This window comes from Siphateles boraxobius, unplaced genomic scaffold (genome assembly GCF_051911475.1).
Source record: "Siphateles boraxobius isolate OS27281-9 unplaced genomic scaffold, OSU_SipBor_1 65, whole genome shotgun sequence".
Classification (NCBI taxonomy): domain Eukaryota; kingdom Metazoa; phylum Chordata; class Actinopteri; order Cypriniformes; family Leuciscidae; genus Siphateles; species Siphateles boraxobius.
In genome coordinates this window covers 13,000,909-13,015,000 of record NW_027509192.1, presented here as the reverse complement: position 1 = coordinate 13,015,000, position 14,092 = coordinate 13,000,909, and the positions used below count along the sequence as shown (strand labels likewise).

The 14,092-nt window shown below is 43.4% G+C and overlaps 1 protein-coding gene across 2 annotated transcripts in view; it reads right to left on the bottom strand.

Annotated features, from left to right (window-relative positions):
- Positions 1-9,059, bottom strand: part of LOC143721031 (beta-1,3-galactosyl-O-glycosyl-glycoprotein beta-1,6-N-acetylglucosaminyltransferase 3-like) — a 101,763-nt gene extending 92,704 nt beyond the window's left edge. The window contains exons 1-2 of one of the 2 annotated variants that reach the window (XM_077211101.1): positions 9,012-9,059; positions 8,836-8,927 (exon numbers count right to left, since the gene is read on the bottom strand). The gene's annotated coding sequence lies outside the window, so the exon portion shown is untranslated. Of the gene's footprint in view, positions 40-7,055; positions 7,159-8,835; positions 8,928-9,011 lie in introns of those variants that run through there. The other variant, XM_077211100.1, reaches the window with a different exon arrangement.
- Positions 9,060-14,092: the final 5,033 nt, after the last annotated feature.

Sequence of the window (14,092 nt, the reverse complement as noted above, 5' to 3'; positions counted from 1 at the left end):
TCGACAGCCTTGTAGCCCCATTTAGTCACTTGTTAGCAACTGCTTTTTTCAAGACACACAACTAAGAAGGTAAAATGATGACATAAAGAATCGTATGCGCAGGGTAAGATTTGTGAAAGTGTACATAAGATTGCAAGCGTAAATTAAATTTGCATGTGCAAGAGAAGATTTGTAAAAGTGTAAATCGCATTTCAAGTGTAAGAAAAAAATATTTGCAGCATTTAACTGTTATTCGTAACTGTAATGCATGTATTTTGAAGCTGCAGCTTCATGCTAATGCAAAATAAATAAGATCTGTATTCTTCAGGCTTTCATTTTTCCGCGCTTATACTTTTGGCACGGTTTTCGAAAGAGAGCACTGAAGTGATCAAAAGCTTTCAGGATCTCCTCTGGAGAGAAGACGCACTCAACGACTAGGTTCCACTTCTAAAGGCGTAAGCACGCTACCCATTTCTAGGGGGTGCTCGCAGAAGTGAGGGTAACTATCACATGTCCCTGTGATAGCCACCTGAACCTCCGCGTTCAGATGTAAGACCGCCCGGAATCTCCGGGGGAAGAACGCGGGTGCCATCGTGCCCCGTCCCTGAAAGAGTTTTCAGGGGAAGTCAGGAAGGCTGTCGATGGGAACCAGGTCTAGTTGGGCCAATAAGGGGCAACTATGAAGACCTGTTCCTCTCCTGACTTGGCACATAGGTGCAAGCAACAGGCGCAAAAAGACAGGAGCATTGCTCAACACAACATGTGAAGATCACTGGGCTTCAGGAGCATTTTCTGCTCAGCACTTGAGTGTGATAAGTTCACTGAGCTTCAGGAGCATTCCTGCTCAACACCTGAGTGTGATAAACTCACTGAGCTTCAGGAGCATTTCTGCTCAACACTTGAGTGCGAAGAACTTCACTGAGCACCAGGAGCATTTCTGCTCAGCACTGCGTGTGATGAATTCACTGAGCTACAGGAGCATTTCTGCTCAACACCTGAGTGTGATGAACTCACTGAGCTACAGGAGCATTGCTGCTCAACACCTGAGTGCGATGAACTTCACTGAGTTTCAGGAGCATTTCTGCTCAACATGAAGTGTGATGAATTCACTGACATGAGCAGGCGCAAGGCGACCATGAGTCGCAGTCGCTTTTAGAAGGCTCACTGGGGTTAAACGCATTTCTGCGGGCCCCTGGGGCAGCTGAGAGCCAGTGTTTGTCCAAGGGTAGTCCGCTCGGTTTGTACAAACACAGGCAGGAAGACGAAACCAGAGGGGCAACTGAGCGGCCCCGGAATGGTCATGACCCAGCTGGACCCAGGGGATGGAGTCTCCACTTGCCCTGGCTATAACTGTCGTGAGGCTCGATGGCGGCACGATTGAGTAGAGCGGGAAGAGTGGAACAAAGCATCCTCAGAAGCTTCGGATTCCAAGGAGGAGGTGACGGGTGAGTTGTGACATGCAAGGGAAGCCTGCGCAACGGTCGCAATGTCTAACAACTCGAGGCACGAATACCCGTGTAGTCGAGGGTCGCCCAGGCCCCCGTTAAAACACGCCCTTTGTACATGGCCCCTCTGTTGAAGAAGGTTTGGCAGCACACCGGGATGAACTATAGTCACACAGGGTGAGCTGCTCTGCCACGGTCACCTCGGGACTCGATCATGAAGCTAGCGCTGTAGCGGTCACATATGGAGGAAGCCAATGGCTGCAGTTCTTTCAGTGGGACCCTTTCTCACTCCAAACACCAGCTGAACACATTCTCATTGGAGAGACGTGTTAGACCGAGTCCATCTCCAAAACTGAAAAAGAGATACTCAGCCCGTGGGCGAGATTACTCTCTTCCAGTTGACCTGAAGACCCAACGGGCTCTGGAGCACTCGAAGGGAAGGACACTGTACTGATACTCCACCCTTACATGCAACCCACAGGATGGCCTGCGGTGCGGAAGGTAGAGATCTGTTTTTAAGCACGTCTTTCAGGTCGGAGCTGCAGACCAATCTTGAGCCAAGATGATCACGACCCACCACCTAGTAGCACGAAGAACGAGTTTACAACTGGCCTTCGTACCGGCTGGAGGAGCGGCTATATCAAATCCTTCGCCAGCAGGATAAGATAAGCACGCACAAGTCAGGAGCACTGCTCAACACTCGGTGTGATGAATATCACTGAATTTACAGGAGCACGTCTGCTCAACACCTAATGTGATGATTATCACTGACTTGAGCGGGGTAGCCGAGCCTGAGGTGGGGCAGCAAAGTAGAGAGAGTGATGTTAGTGTGCTGTGCAACACTTACCTGTCTCCACTAGCGGCAGGGGGCGCGTGAGAAGGCGGATGACCGGGTCCTCGAACGCACCAAGCTGCCTGCTGGCGACCAAGGGGGAGCTGAGGGGTGTAAGGCTATACAGGGTCACACCCGCCAGACTGGCCCTCTTGGGACCCAGGAACAGATGAAATTGCTCTCTCTTTGAAGTGTGGGTACCGCTTGCTCCGCTCTTTTTTTTTTCTTTTTTTTTAGGGAGCCAGCGGCGGAACAGACACACACACAAACAAAGGCTCCACCCGGCCCTCACCCGGGGGGAGGGAGTGATCGTGCCACTCCAAGAGCATCTCATCCATTCCTGGGCGGCCCGCTCCGGAAACCTTCCGCTGTCGCTTGCCACCTGGCTTGGCAGCGCCTGGAGCGGGCTGGGCGTCTCTGCTGCGGCCGGCTCCATGCTGAGGCCTGGGTGGAGGCTGCTGCGGAGGGCCAGCAGGAGCGGCGGCCGGGGAACGCCAACGGCGACGAGCAGGCGAAGGCGCTACTGGACCACCAAGGTGGACATCGCCAGACCGATCACGCACGCTACGACACTCATGCCCCGGAGGGTGAGGTCGGATGCAGTGAGGTGCTCACCTATGAGCGCACGGTCTGGATTACCCTCGTGCATGCCATGGGTGCCCTGGCCTGCAGCAACGCCATGGCACGCAAGAGGAAGCGGCTTGCCCACAGGCTTTGTAAGCTCTGACCGTCGGAATGGACGAAAACTCACAGGCCTTAGGGGGGAGACGAGGATCCCCCCAAAAGGCAGCGGCCGCCGGACACAGGTGCACCTGTGTCGACAGACCGCTCCAATGGAGGGACACCTCGCAACCCTTCACCGTTCCTCCATCAAGGGTAAGAAGGGGGGAAAGCTATTCAGGCAGTTTCTGGCAGAGAAAGATGCTGTTCACCACCTGATAAGCTCTCCATGCATTTCGGGAAAGAAAGGCACTGGGGCGGCGAGCTGAGAACCAGCGCGGCCCGCCCCAAGATATCAAACTCCAGATTCCAACCGAGACTGAACGGGACACGGTGGAGGTTCCACTCGAGCCCGGCAACCTCGGCGGCCCGTTTCAGCATAGCTGATACTTCTGGATCCGGCTCGGGCAACATTGAACTCCCGGAGGGAGACAATGCAGCCGAGTCATCATCTCTAGAAGTCAGCTCACCCTCCGATGCTGCAATCGGCGTCCTGTCCTCCATGGGAGCCCCGAGTGAAACCGCTGGCCCACCCATTACAGACGGACCAGCAGACAACACAGGAGGCTCCAGTGGTTGCAGTGGAAGGGAGGAGTGAGGAGCCCACAGGGAATGGTTACCGGGCGGGACATCCAACACTATCCTCCGGTCACCCATCCCACACAGCACCCGAGGGTGGGGCATGGTAATGGGGACTCGCTCTCCGCGAACAAAGGCGAGTCTCGCCCTCAACACTGCGACAGTCATGTTCCCACAGTGAAAATATGAGCTGTCCACAAAAGCTGTCTCAGCGTGCTGTAAGCCCAAACACGTGACACAACAGTTGTGACCATCAGAGAGAGACAGGGAACGACCGCACCCAGAAACGCACGGACGGAATGACATCTTGAAAAAGACGCAAACGCACCCGTGTTGCTCTTTCAGAAAATAGGACCGTCACCAGTGCCGGAGCACACAGGGGAATGACCGCGGGAACACTGAACAGAGAACTGAAACAGTGAAGCACTCACTTTTCCGCCCTCTAACCAGCCATCAACACACACAAACATTTAGAAATTTGTTGCTGTTAAAACAGCAGTTGAGAGCTCAAAGCTCGCGATCACCGCTGCACTCGCGCTGTAGAACACCAGCACTGGGAGAGTCTTCCTGAAGAGCACCGACACACTCGCTCATTGTAGACAACAGCACTCTCAGAGACATCAAACGATCGCCTCCAAAGCGAAAGGCAACTAGTGCGTGCATCCACTTCCGTATTTATACCCGCGCCGCGGGGGCGGAGTGTGTGATGCGAATCACGCACGCCAATTACATTTGCTCGTTCAATAGTACTCGAAGAGGATAGGCTCTCTAGCGAGATCCCCATTCAGTCGACCGTCGACTACGTCTGACGTTATCGACTGAAAGGGAACTAACGCTACACTTAATTTCAGCCATCTAACCAAAACCCCATTCAAAAAGACCATCAACCTCGGGCCGATGGAACAGGAAGTGTTAAAATGCTAACTGGCTTCCGCATTTTGGCCTACAAAGTGATGTTATACCTCCACCACTCTATTGAAAATGAATGGGGGAAAGTCACGTGAGAGGTGGTAATGCCTTCATCGCGCTTTGATTTGAATATGATTGGTTTTGATTAGATATCATTGGTTCGTGCGATAAATCCCGACTATTGTTTTCGTGCACATTCTCATCGGCCCTAATCACATTAATGGGAAGACTAATTAAAAAGTAAACAACTCAGCCGTTTCACAGCTTTGTCACGTCAAAATCAAACTTACAACATCGTATTGACTCCTTCCTCAGTCCCCTTTGTGATAAATGTCCTGATCAACAACTTGGATCCTTTTTCCATAAGATGTGGGAATGTGAAAAGGTTAAAACAAATTGGATTGAGGTATGTGCTATTGTGACGATGCAGAGCAGGAAGCAGGATCCAAGTGCAGTAGTGTTTTTATTAAATAAACTTGAACTTAGACAAATACTCAGGAACAGGACTCTTGAACAGAACAGTCAACATGCAACATCAAGAACTCACAAAGACTGAACTAGACACAGTGTTTAAATACACAGGCAGACAAGCTAAACAAGATAACAATCTAAAACACCTTGGGAGACTAGCTAGACATGACGGGGAACTACCAATCAGAATCAGAATCAGAATCAGAATCAGAAAGAGCTTTATTGCCAAGTCTGCTTGCACACACAAGGAATTTGTTTTGGTACTGAGGCTTCCAGTGGACATATACAAATACAAATACAACAAGAAACATAATACTACAAATTATAAGAATAAATTAAAGCTGCAAGCAGCATTTATCGGTGTTCAAGCAGTTAAGGCAGTTAAGCTCAAAAGCATGAAAAAACATTAGGTTTCATGTTGCAAGCATTTAACCACTGACATCATAGATGGAATCGACCATGATTTACCCTGTTATAGCATAGTTTACCACAAAGTGAACACATTCCAGTATTATTTACCATGAATCTAGCATGATTTACCATGAATCTAGCATGATTTACCATAGTTTACCATGATATACCAAGTTCTAGTATGATTCACCATGATTTACCCTGTTCTAGCATGGTTTACCACAATTGAACACATTCTAATATGATTTAATATGATTCTAGCATGGTTCACCATAGTTTACCATGATTTATCTTAGTTTACCTTGATTTACCATGTTATAGGATGGTTTACCATGATATGCCACATTCTATAATGATTTATGATGGTTTAAAAAAATATGATATGAACATTATATGATTGTAGATGGAAAAGACCATTTACAGCTAATACAGGCAATTTACCATAGGAAATATATGGTTTTGAAGCTTTTTAACAGTCATAGCGAGACCTTTCCGACTATAGCGAGTCCGATCTCCATGAAACTTTGCATGCTTCTTCACCATGTTATGACAAAGAATAGGCCTAGACTGGTTTGGTTCCGATCGGGCGAAAAACCAGGGACTAGTTCGCAAAAGTAGGTTTTGGACAAAATCCGACATAGCGGAAAATTCTCTTGCCTAAAGGCTTGAGGCTAGAACCAACGGTCGAGGAGTTATGACCAATTTAGTACTTTTGGTTGCTGTAGCGCCACCTAGGTGCCAATCGGGTTCATACTCTGATAGGTTGTCCCCAAATTGAGGCCTACCATCTGGCCGAGTTTCAAGTCTCTGGGCCTTACGGTTTGGGCTGCATGATGCGTTTTAGGGGAATTTTTTTTTTCAAATAGCAATTACAATAGGTTTTCAGCACTTCGTGCTTGAATAGTGACACAAATGCTCATCAATTTTTGTGAAGTTTTTGACTTTTCGTTTAGGATTTATAGGCTTTTGACTATTTTTGCCCCGCCCCTTTTCTAAATGACCCTGTTATAGCCACCCAAATGTAAAATTTCAACCTTTTTTCGATAATTATTGATCTAGAGAGTCCAGAGAATAGGCCTAGACTGGTTTGGTTCCGATCGGGCGAAAAACCAGGGATAGTTCGCAAAAGTAGGTTTTGGACAAAATTCGACATAGCGGAAGATTTTTCTTGCCTAAATCGAAATTGGAGATATACATTTTGTCCATCTTGAGCCAAGGATCACAGTGGTGTAAAACGCTTGAGGCTAGAACCAACGGTCAAGGAGTTATGAGCAATTTAGTACTTTTGGTTGCTGTAGCGCCACCTATGGATCAATCGAGGTCATACTCTGATAGGTTGTTCCCAAATTGAGGCCTACCATCTGGCCGAGTTTCAAGTCTCTGGGCCTTACGGTTTGGACTGCACGATGCGTTTTAGGGGAATTTTTTTTTTTTTCAAATAGCAATTACAATAGGTTTTCAGCACTTCGTGCTTGAACACCTAAAAATATAAATATAAATATATGAGAATAAAAGTATCACAGTTGGGTTTAAGCGGACTGAGCGGATTGAGTTGACCTTTTCGGTGCGATGAGGTTTAATCTCCTCGACAGCCTTGTTAGCAACCGCTTTTTGCAAGACACACAACAGCTTCAAAAAATCAAGAGTGGGTATTGATGTATTTTTTGTCGTGAAATGAAACGTGAAAGTGTCTTGGGCTTGTTTACCACAGACTCTATTTCTGTCAGAACCACTATCGTCAAATACGATTGGCAATTGCATACAGTTAGCATTGGCGGTATGCTTCTGTTCTGGGCAAGAACTCCCTGTGCAACCATGTATCCTAGCATGGATTAGAGCAGCGAGAGCAGCAATAACCCCCCTTAGGGTAAACAGAACAGAACCAACATGAATGTATTGCAGATATCATTAATTCAAGATTTTTTAAAGTACAACATGATCAAGAATTTATTCTAATTCAAGGGGAATCAGAATGCCATACTGACTGAAGAGAGGAGGAGCTGGGGATGGAGGAGGGTAATTAGCTCCTGAGAAACACAATAGCTGCTGATAATACTGAAGGAGCTTATGTATGTATATCGTATGTATACCGTGATAGGGTTCGTATTCCTATAGGTAGACGTGGATCAGCTGACTAGGACAGCTTGACTAATATGACCTGCCAGAACTAACGCTACACTTAATTACAGCCATCTAACCAAAACCCCATTCAAAAAGACCATCAACCTCAGGCCGATGGAACAGGAAGTGTTAAAATGCTAACTGGCTTCCGCATTTTGGCCTACAAAGTGATGTCATACCTCCACCACTCTATTGAAAATGAATGGGAGAAAGTCACGTGAGAGGTGGTAATGCCTTCATCGCGCTTTGATTTGAATATGATCGGTTTTGATTAGATATCATTGGTTCGTGCGATAAATCGCGACTATTGTTTTCGTGCATATTCTCATCGGCCTGAATCATATATGAGATATAAAGTATCACAGTTGGGTTTAGTCAGAATAGTCAACATTTTCAGATTTACAGATTATGAACATATTTACAGTGTTTTGAATATTATAAATAAATAAATCTACATATAAGTATCACCTGAGTTGTAGGATATTGCAGTAAACAGTGGGAGTATTGCACTTAAAGGCATATGCCTTGGGAGGAGTGTTAACTGTTCAGGAGGGAAGTGGCCTGTGGGAAGAAACTGTTCCTGTGCCTAGACATTCTTGTGGCCAGTGATCTGAGTCTCTGTCTTGACGGTAACAGTTCAAACAGGAGGTGTCCAGGGTGAGTGGAGTCTGTGATGATTTTACCTGCTCTCTTCCTCACTCTGGAAGAGTACAGGTCCTGGAGGTTTGGCAGGGGGGCACCAATGATCCTCTCCGCAGTCCGGACTGTCCGTTGTAGTCTCCTGATGTCTGATTTGGTAGCTGAACCAAACCAGACAGTGATGGATGGGCATAAGACAGATTCAATGACGGCTGAGTAGAACTGAATCAGCAGCTCCTGTGGCAGGTTGAACTTGCAGGTGACACGGTGAGATGGTGAGTCCATATCTCTGGTCCTCTGTCCCCATTGACTTAAAACTGACACCCTAATGGGTAATAGAGTGGTGAAGGTATGACGTCCCTTTGTAGGCCAACCAGCAGCTTGCATAACACTGGTTCCCTTGGATTTTCCCATAGGCTTTTGGATTATCGCAAAAAACAAGCTCAGTGATCAACAGAAGTTTATGATACTTACACATTTTGTCCTTCAAAATAATTATCACAGATGAACACAACCTTTATACATTTTTAAGCCTAAATGCAGTCGCCAGAAGTAAAAAGCTAAAGGTAGGCTATAAACAAACTACACCACAGTCTCACGAGTTCATCACTGAGCTTCCGACAACTCTTTCAGTTATCTAAAAACATTTACCCAGAAAGTTTTAGTTAGAATAGTTTGTAAGAGCACAATTATAAGCATAACCATGCTGTAAAAGCGAACTGAGTTGACCTTTTCGGTGCGATGAGGTTTAATCTCCTCAACAGCCTTGTAGCCCCATTTAGCCACTTGTTAGCAACCGCTTTTTTCAAGACACACAACAGCTTCAAAAAATCAAGAGTGGGTATTGATGTATTTTTTGTCGTGGAATGAAACGTGAAAGTGTCTTGGGCTTGTTTACCACAGACTCTATTTCTGTCAGAACCACTATCGTCAAATACGATTGGCAATTGCATGCAGTTAGCATTGGCGGTATGCTTCTGTTCTGGGCAAGAACTCCCTGCGCAACCATGTATCCTAGCATGGATTAGAGCAGGGAGAGCAGCAATAAATAAATAAATCTACATATAAGTATCACCTGAGTTGTAGGATATTGCAGTAAACAGTGGGAGTTTACTGCAAACTCACTGTTTACCCTTCAGGGTAAACAGAACAGAACCAACATGAATTTATTGCAGATATCATTAATTCAAGATTTTTTAAAGTACAACATGATTCAAGAATTTATTCTGATTCAAGGGGAATCAGAATGCCATACTGTCATACCATAAAGTAAACAACTCAGACGTTTCACAGCTTTGTCACGTCAAAATCAAACTTACGACATCGTATTGACTTTAGTCCCCTTTGTGATACATGTCCTGATCAACAACTTAGATCCTTTTTCCATAAGATGTGGGAATGTGAAAAGGTTAAAACAAATTGGATTGAGGTATGTGCTATTGTGACGATGCAGAGCAGGAAGCAGGATCCAAGTGCAGTAGTGTTTTTATTAAATAAACTTGAACTTAGACAAATACTCAGGAACAGGACTCTTGAACAGAACAGTCAACATGCAACATCAAGAACTCACAAAGACTGAACTAGACACAGTGTTTAAATACACAGGCAGACAAGCTAAACAAGATAACAATCTAAAACACCTGGGGAGACTAGCTAGACATGACGGGGAACTACCAATCAGAATCAGAATCAGAATCAGAAAGAGCTTTATTGCCAAGTGTGCTTGCACACACAAGGAATTTGTTTTGGTAATTAGGCTTCCAGTGGACATATACAAATACAACAAGAAACATAATACTACAAATTATAAGAATAAAAAATATAAATATATGAGAATAAAAGTATCACAGTTGGGTTTAGTCAGAATAGTCAACATTTTCAGATTTACAGATTATGAACATATTTACAGTGTTTTGAATATTATAAATAAATAAATCTACATATAAGTATCACCTGAGTTGTAGGATATTGCAGTAAACAGTGGGAGTATTGCACTTAAAGGTATATGCCATGGGAGGAGTGTTAACTGTTCAGGAGGGAAATGGCCTGTGGGAAGAAACTGTTCCTGTGCCTAGACATTCTTGTGGCCAGTGATCTGAGTCTCTGTCTTGACGGTAACAGTTCAAACAGGAGGTGTCCAGGGTGAGTGGAGTCTGTGATGATTGTATCTGCTCTCTTCCTCACTCTGGAAGAGTACAGGTCCTGGAGGTTTGGCAGGGGGGCAACAACGAAAAGCTGAACATTAGGTCACAAATAATATATATTGTTTAAATTGTTACTCTCTCTAGTTATTATTTTGGAATAAATGTAAAAATGAATAAAAAATAAATTGGTTTTAATAAATAGAACTTAGTTATTGCAACAAACAAATACAAAATAGAATTGTATTTGGATTCTCTTTTTTAAGTTTAACCAGGAAAATTAAGTATTACGGACATAGATTTATATTTGATATACAGTATAAAAAATGTGAGGACTTTGCCTCCTTATATTAAAACACCACCGCACACCACTGGTCAAAGGATGATATCCTGTCTTTGCATGAGTGTAAATATCCTCTGTTTTCCTGTATTTAGCGGAGAATCAACTGAGCAGCAATCTGGTCTCTGTGTCTCTAATTTGGTTCTCCCAGTGCACTGTAAGGCTTCACTAGATCTGGAGGGCATTGCAGAAGACTAGATAATTAATAAGCTGTCCATTAAAAACGCCATTATGACGAAGTAGTATGTCCCTGAAACTGCAGAGAAAAAAAAGTCAGTTTAAAAAACGCGGTTTGAAATCGCTGGTGTTTCTGACGTCACAAACTACCTTGTCACCAATCACGTCAACATTAACTGCGAAGCAGGGGAGTCTCAAGAGAAGCCAGGTTATCCAGGTATATTTTTCTGTTGATATGAAAAATCAGGTACATTTAGCAATATAGCGGCTGAAGTATGCACAGTATATGATATATTACGATGTAATGATGAACTATGCCTTTCTCGACTGACGTTCAAAGCGTTTCTAAGGATACTGATTTTCAGAAGGCAGATGTCTGACTCTGAGATGTTGAATGGGAACATGGTTTGTAACATCAGCAACACATTATTACCTGTGTGATAACAGTCAGGCAAAAGGCTAATCATATTAATTACCGTTAGGTAAATACCGTGTCTGATATTTTAGAGAGCGATACATAAAACGTATTACCATTCTGATACATCAACTTGTATACGAGTCTGTATAATTTACTCTTCCACTTCTTCTGAATCAGTTTCTGGTTCAAACATATAAGGCTGAATTAAACCAGTTTACTACAGTAATGTTGACCGAATGGGTCTCTGAGCTGGTGTGAGTGACTGGAGGGCTAAATTCACAGGAGGAAAAAATAAATAAATTTCATTTTGGTGATCAAATATGAGTTTTAAGGGATACAATGATTGACTACAGGGGGACTTTAATATTTATTTATAGCTTTTTACTTTTTCATTGGTTAAATAATATAGAATGGTATAATATAATATATGTGTAATAAAATAAAATGTTTATTTTTACAAATGTGAATTTGTACTGGAAACCGTGCTTGTTTCATGCATTGTTTTTATTTTGCTTACTTTTGTCACTTTTGTTCACTTGAAAGGAGAATATAATACAGTACATAACACAATGGATGGTTATCACATTACTACTATTACGTGAACTTATGTTTGTTTTAGAAATCATCTCATGGGCCCTGTTTTTGGTATATTACTTAACACAACTGAAATAAAATGATGTGCCGGATCTTCAAATTATTGTAATTACTCTCTGGATAATTTGATTAGTATATGATGAACTTTCACGTATTTCTGTGAGATCAGGTTGGATGAACTGTGACAGCATCTGAGTTGAGTGCAAGTATAAGTATCTAACACTTCATGTACTTGTGCACTATTCTATGATGTTTTGTTGTATAAATAGGGAGTACAACCTACCTGCAAACCACTGTAAAAATATACCTAGGTAAAAGGTGTTTATAAAATAAAGGGTGATCACTCCAAATATTCATGTGATGTAGTTCATGGAAATAAATCGAAAAATAAAAACTATTTATGGCATTATTTTTGAAAACATTCTCACTTTACAGCATTTTCCCCCACAAGTGCCTATCACAATCGTATTCGCTTGTTAAGTCATGTCATATTGAGTACTGTTTCCGGGTCCAAGCCTCAACAATGTTTCAAGTGAGAAAACTATCTCAACAACTGTTTATGAGCATAATTAATTTTTGTAAAAAGGTTAGTTCCATTCCTTGATTCTGATTAGTCAATAGCTGTGTTTTATTCACAATAAAACACGGCTATGACCGCTTCACCCGACTGTACTATGTATCACTACACAACACACCTAGCAACCACTCTTAGCAACAACGTAAACAAATGTTTGCTCTCATTGATGTTGTTCATTGAAGCTTATAGAAGTAGAGTATTGTAAAAGATTGAGTATGCAAGTGAACCTGCATTTACAGTATAGCATTTTTCTTCAGGTCAGTCCTATATTCGTAATAAAAAATTCATTTGAACGTCCTCTGCGATATCTTGTCCTTTTAAAAGTTAAGTGTTTTTCCCGTGACCTATGTCATGGCAGTTGCTTCTCCATGTTCACAGCAAGTTTCAGTCCTTTCAATAATGAATGTCTTCTCTACTGACCACACACTCATAAAGACAGTCTTTGCCGCTTTCTAATTGGAAATAATGTAACTTCGGTTGCTGTTCATGGTCAGAGACAATTTTTTCCACTGGCTTTAAAATTTGTATTGTGTGGTTACCGTTTTATAAAAGCAATAAGGTGCTTAGGCTAGTGCTGTATCGTGAATAAGTCACTCCTGAAGGGATGCTGCCTTTCAGCCATGACTTACAGCACAGTTTGTACCTTATTGCTAATTGTACACTTTTAAAGGTGTGTCCCAATTCGGGTACTTGTGGACTATGAGACGTTTACACAAAAAATTCCAAAAGGAAAAAAATACTTTAAATAAGCACCATAAATACACAGATGATTCACTTAATTAACCGAAAATATGAAGTTTGGAATGTTGGACACATCATGCACTCAACTGTCGCAGCTTTATTTAGCGGAGGGTTTATCCTAGCCTAAAAACCTGCGTGACAAGGGAGAAACCTCTTGTGTTCTGACACCTGTAATTTATCATGAACATATGCAAAACTACATTTGCCATCAGGTTGTTTAGTTTCAGTTTCTTTATCTTATCTATCTACCACAAAAGCTTTTAGTGTTACTAAACTCTCTTCTAATTAACAGGTGACTAGTCCGGTAATGTGAAGACATCCTTATGTCATGACACATAATGACATTATAAAGAATTGTTTGCTTTAAGGTTTAAGGACAAGTTGGGATGGGATGTTTTTCTGGCATGACAATAGTGTGTCCCAATTCAGAGGCTGCATCCCTTGAAAGCTGCAACGGTCAGAATCAGCACTGTTAAATTGGGCGGGTCAGTCTACAGTCTTCTATACTTGTCGCTTAGCAACTGTGACAGCTGCCGTTGACTAGGCAGTAACGTTTGTTCTGGACTTTTTTTGAAAGTTATATTTAACTGTCTGAAAACAAAACGTCTCGGTTACGTATGTAACCCTCGTTCCCTGAGTAGGGAACGGAGACGTTACGACGGATAACGACGAATGGGGTTTCGCTTAGAACACCTATCGACTTCAAGTATTACAAAACGAGCCAATGGCAAAGAAATGCCATGGGTCTGCGGAATTTGCATAGCGTATCTCCGCCTTACCTCGTGGGTATAAAAGGAGGACGCCGGCAACAGGCAGATATGTTTCTTCGCTGAGGAGCCAAGACTGAGCTCAGGCGATCCCCGCGGTACAGCGGAAAGTGGCAGGAAGACGTAACGTCTCCGTTCCCTACTCAGGGAACGAGGGTTACATACGTAACCGAGACGTTCCCTTTCGTTGTCACTCCGAGTTACGTCGGATGACGACGAATGGGGTTACCA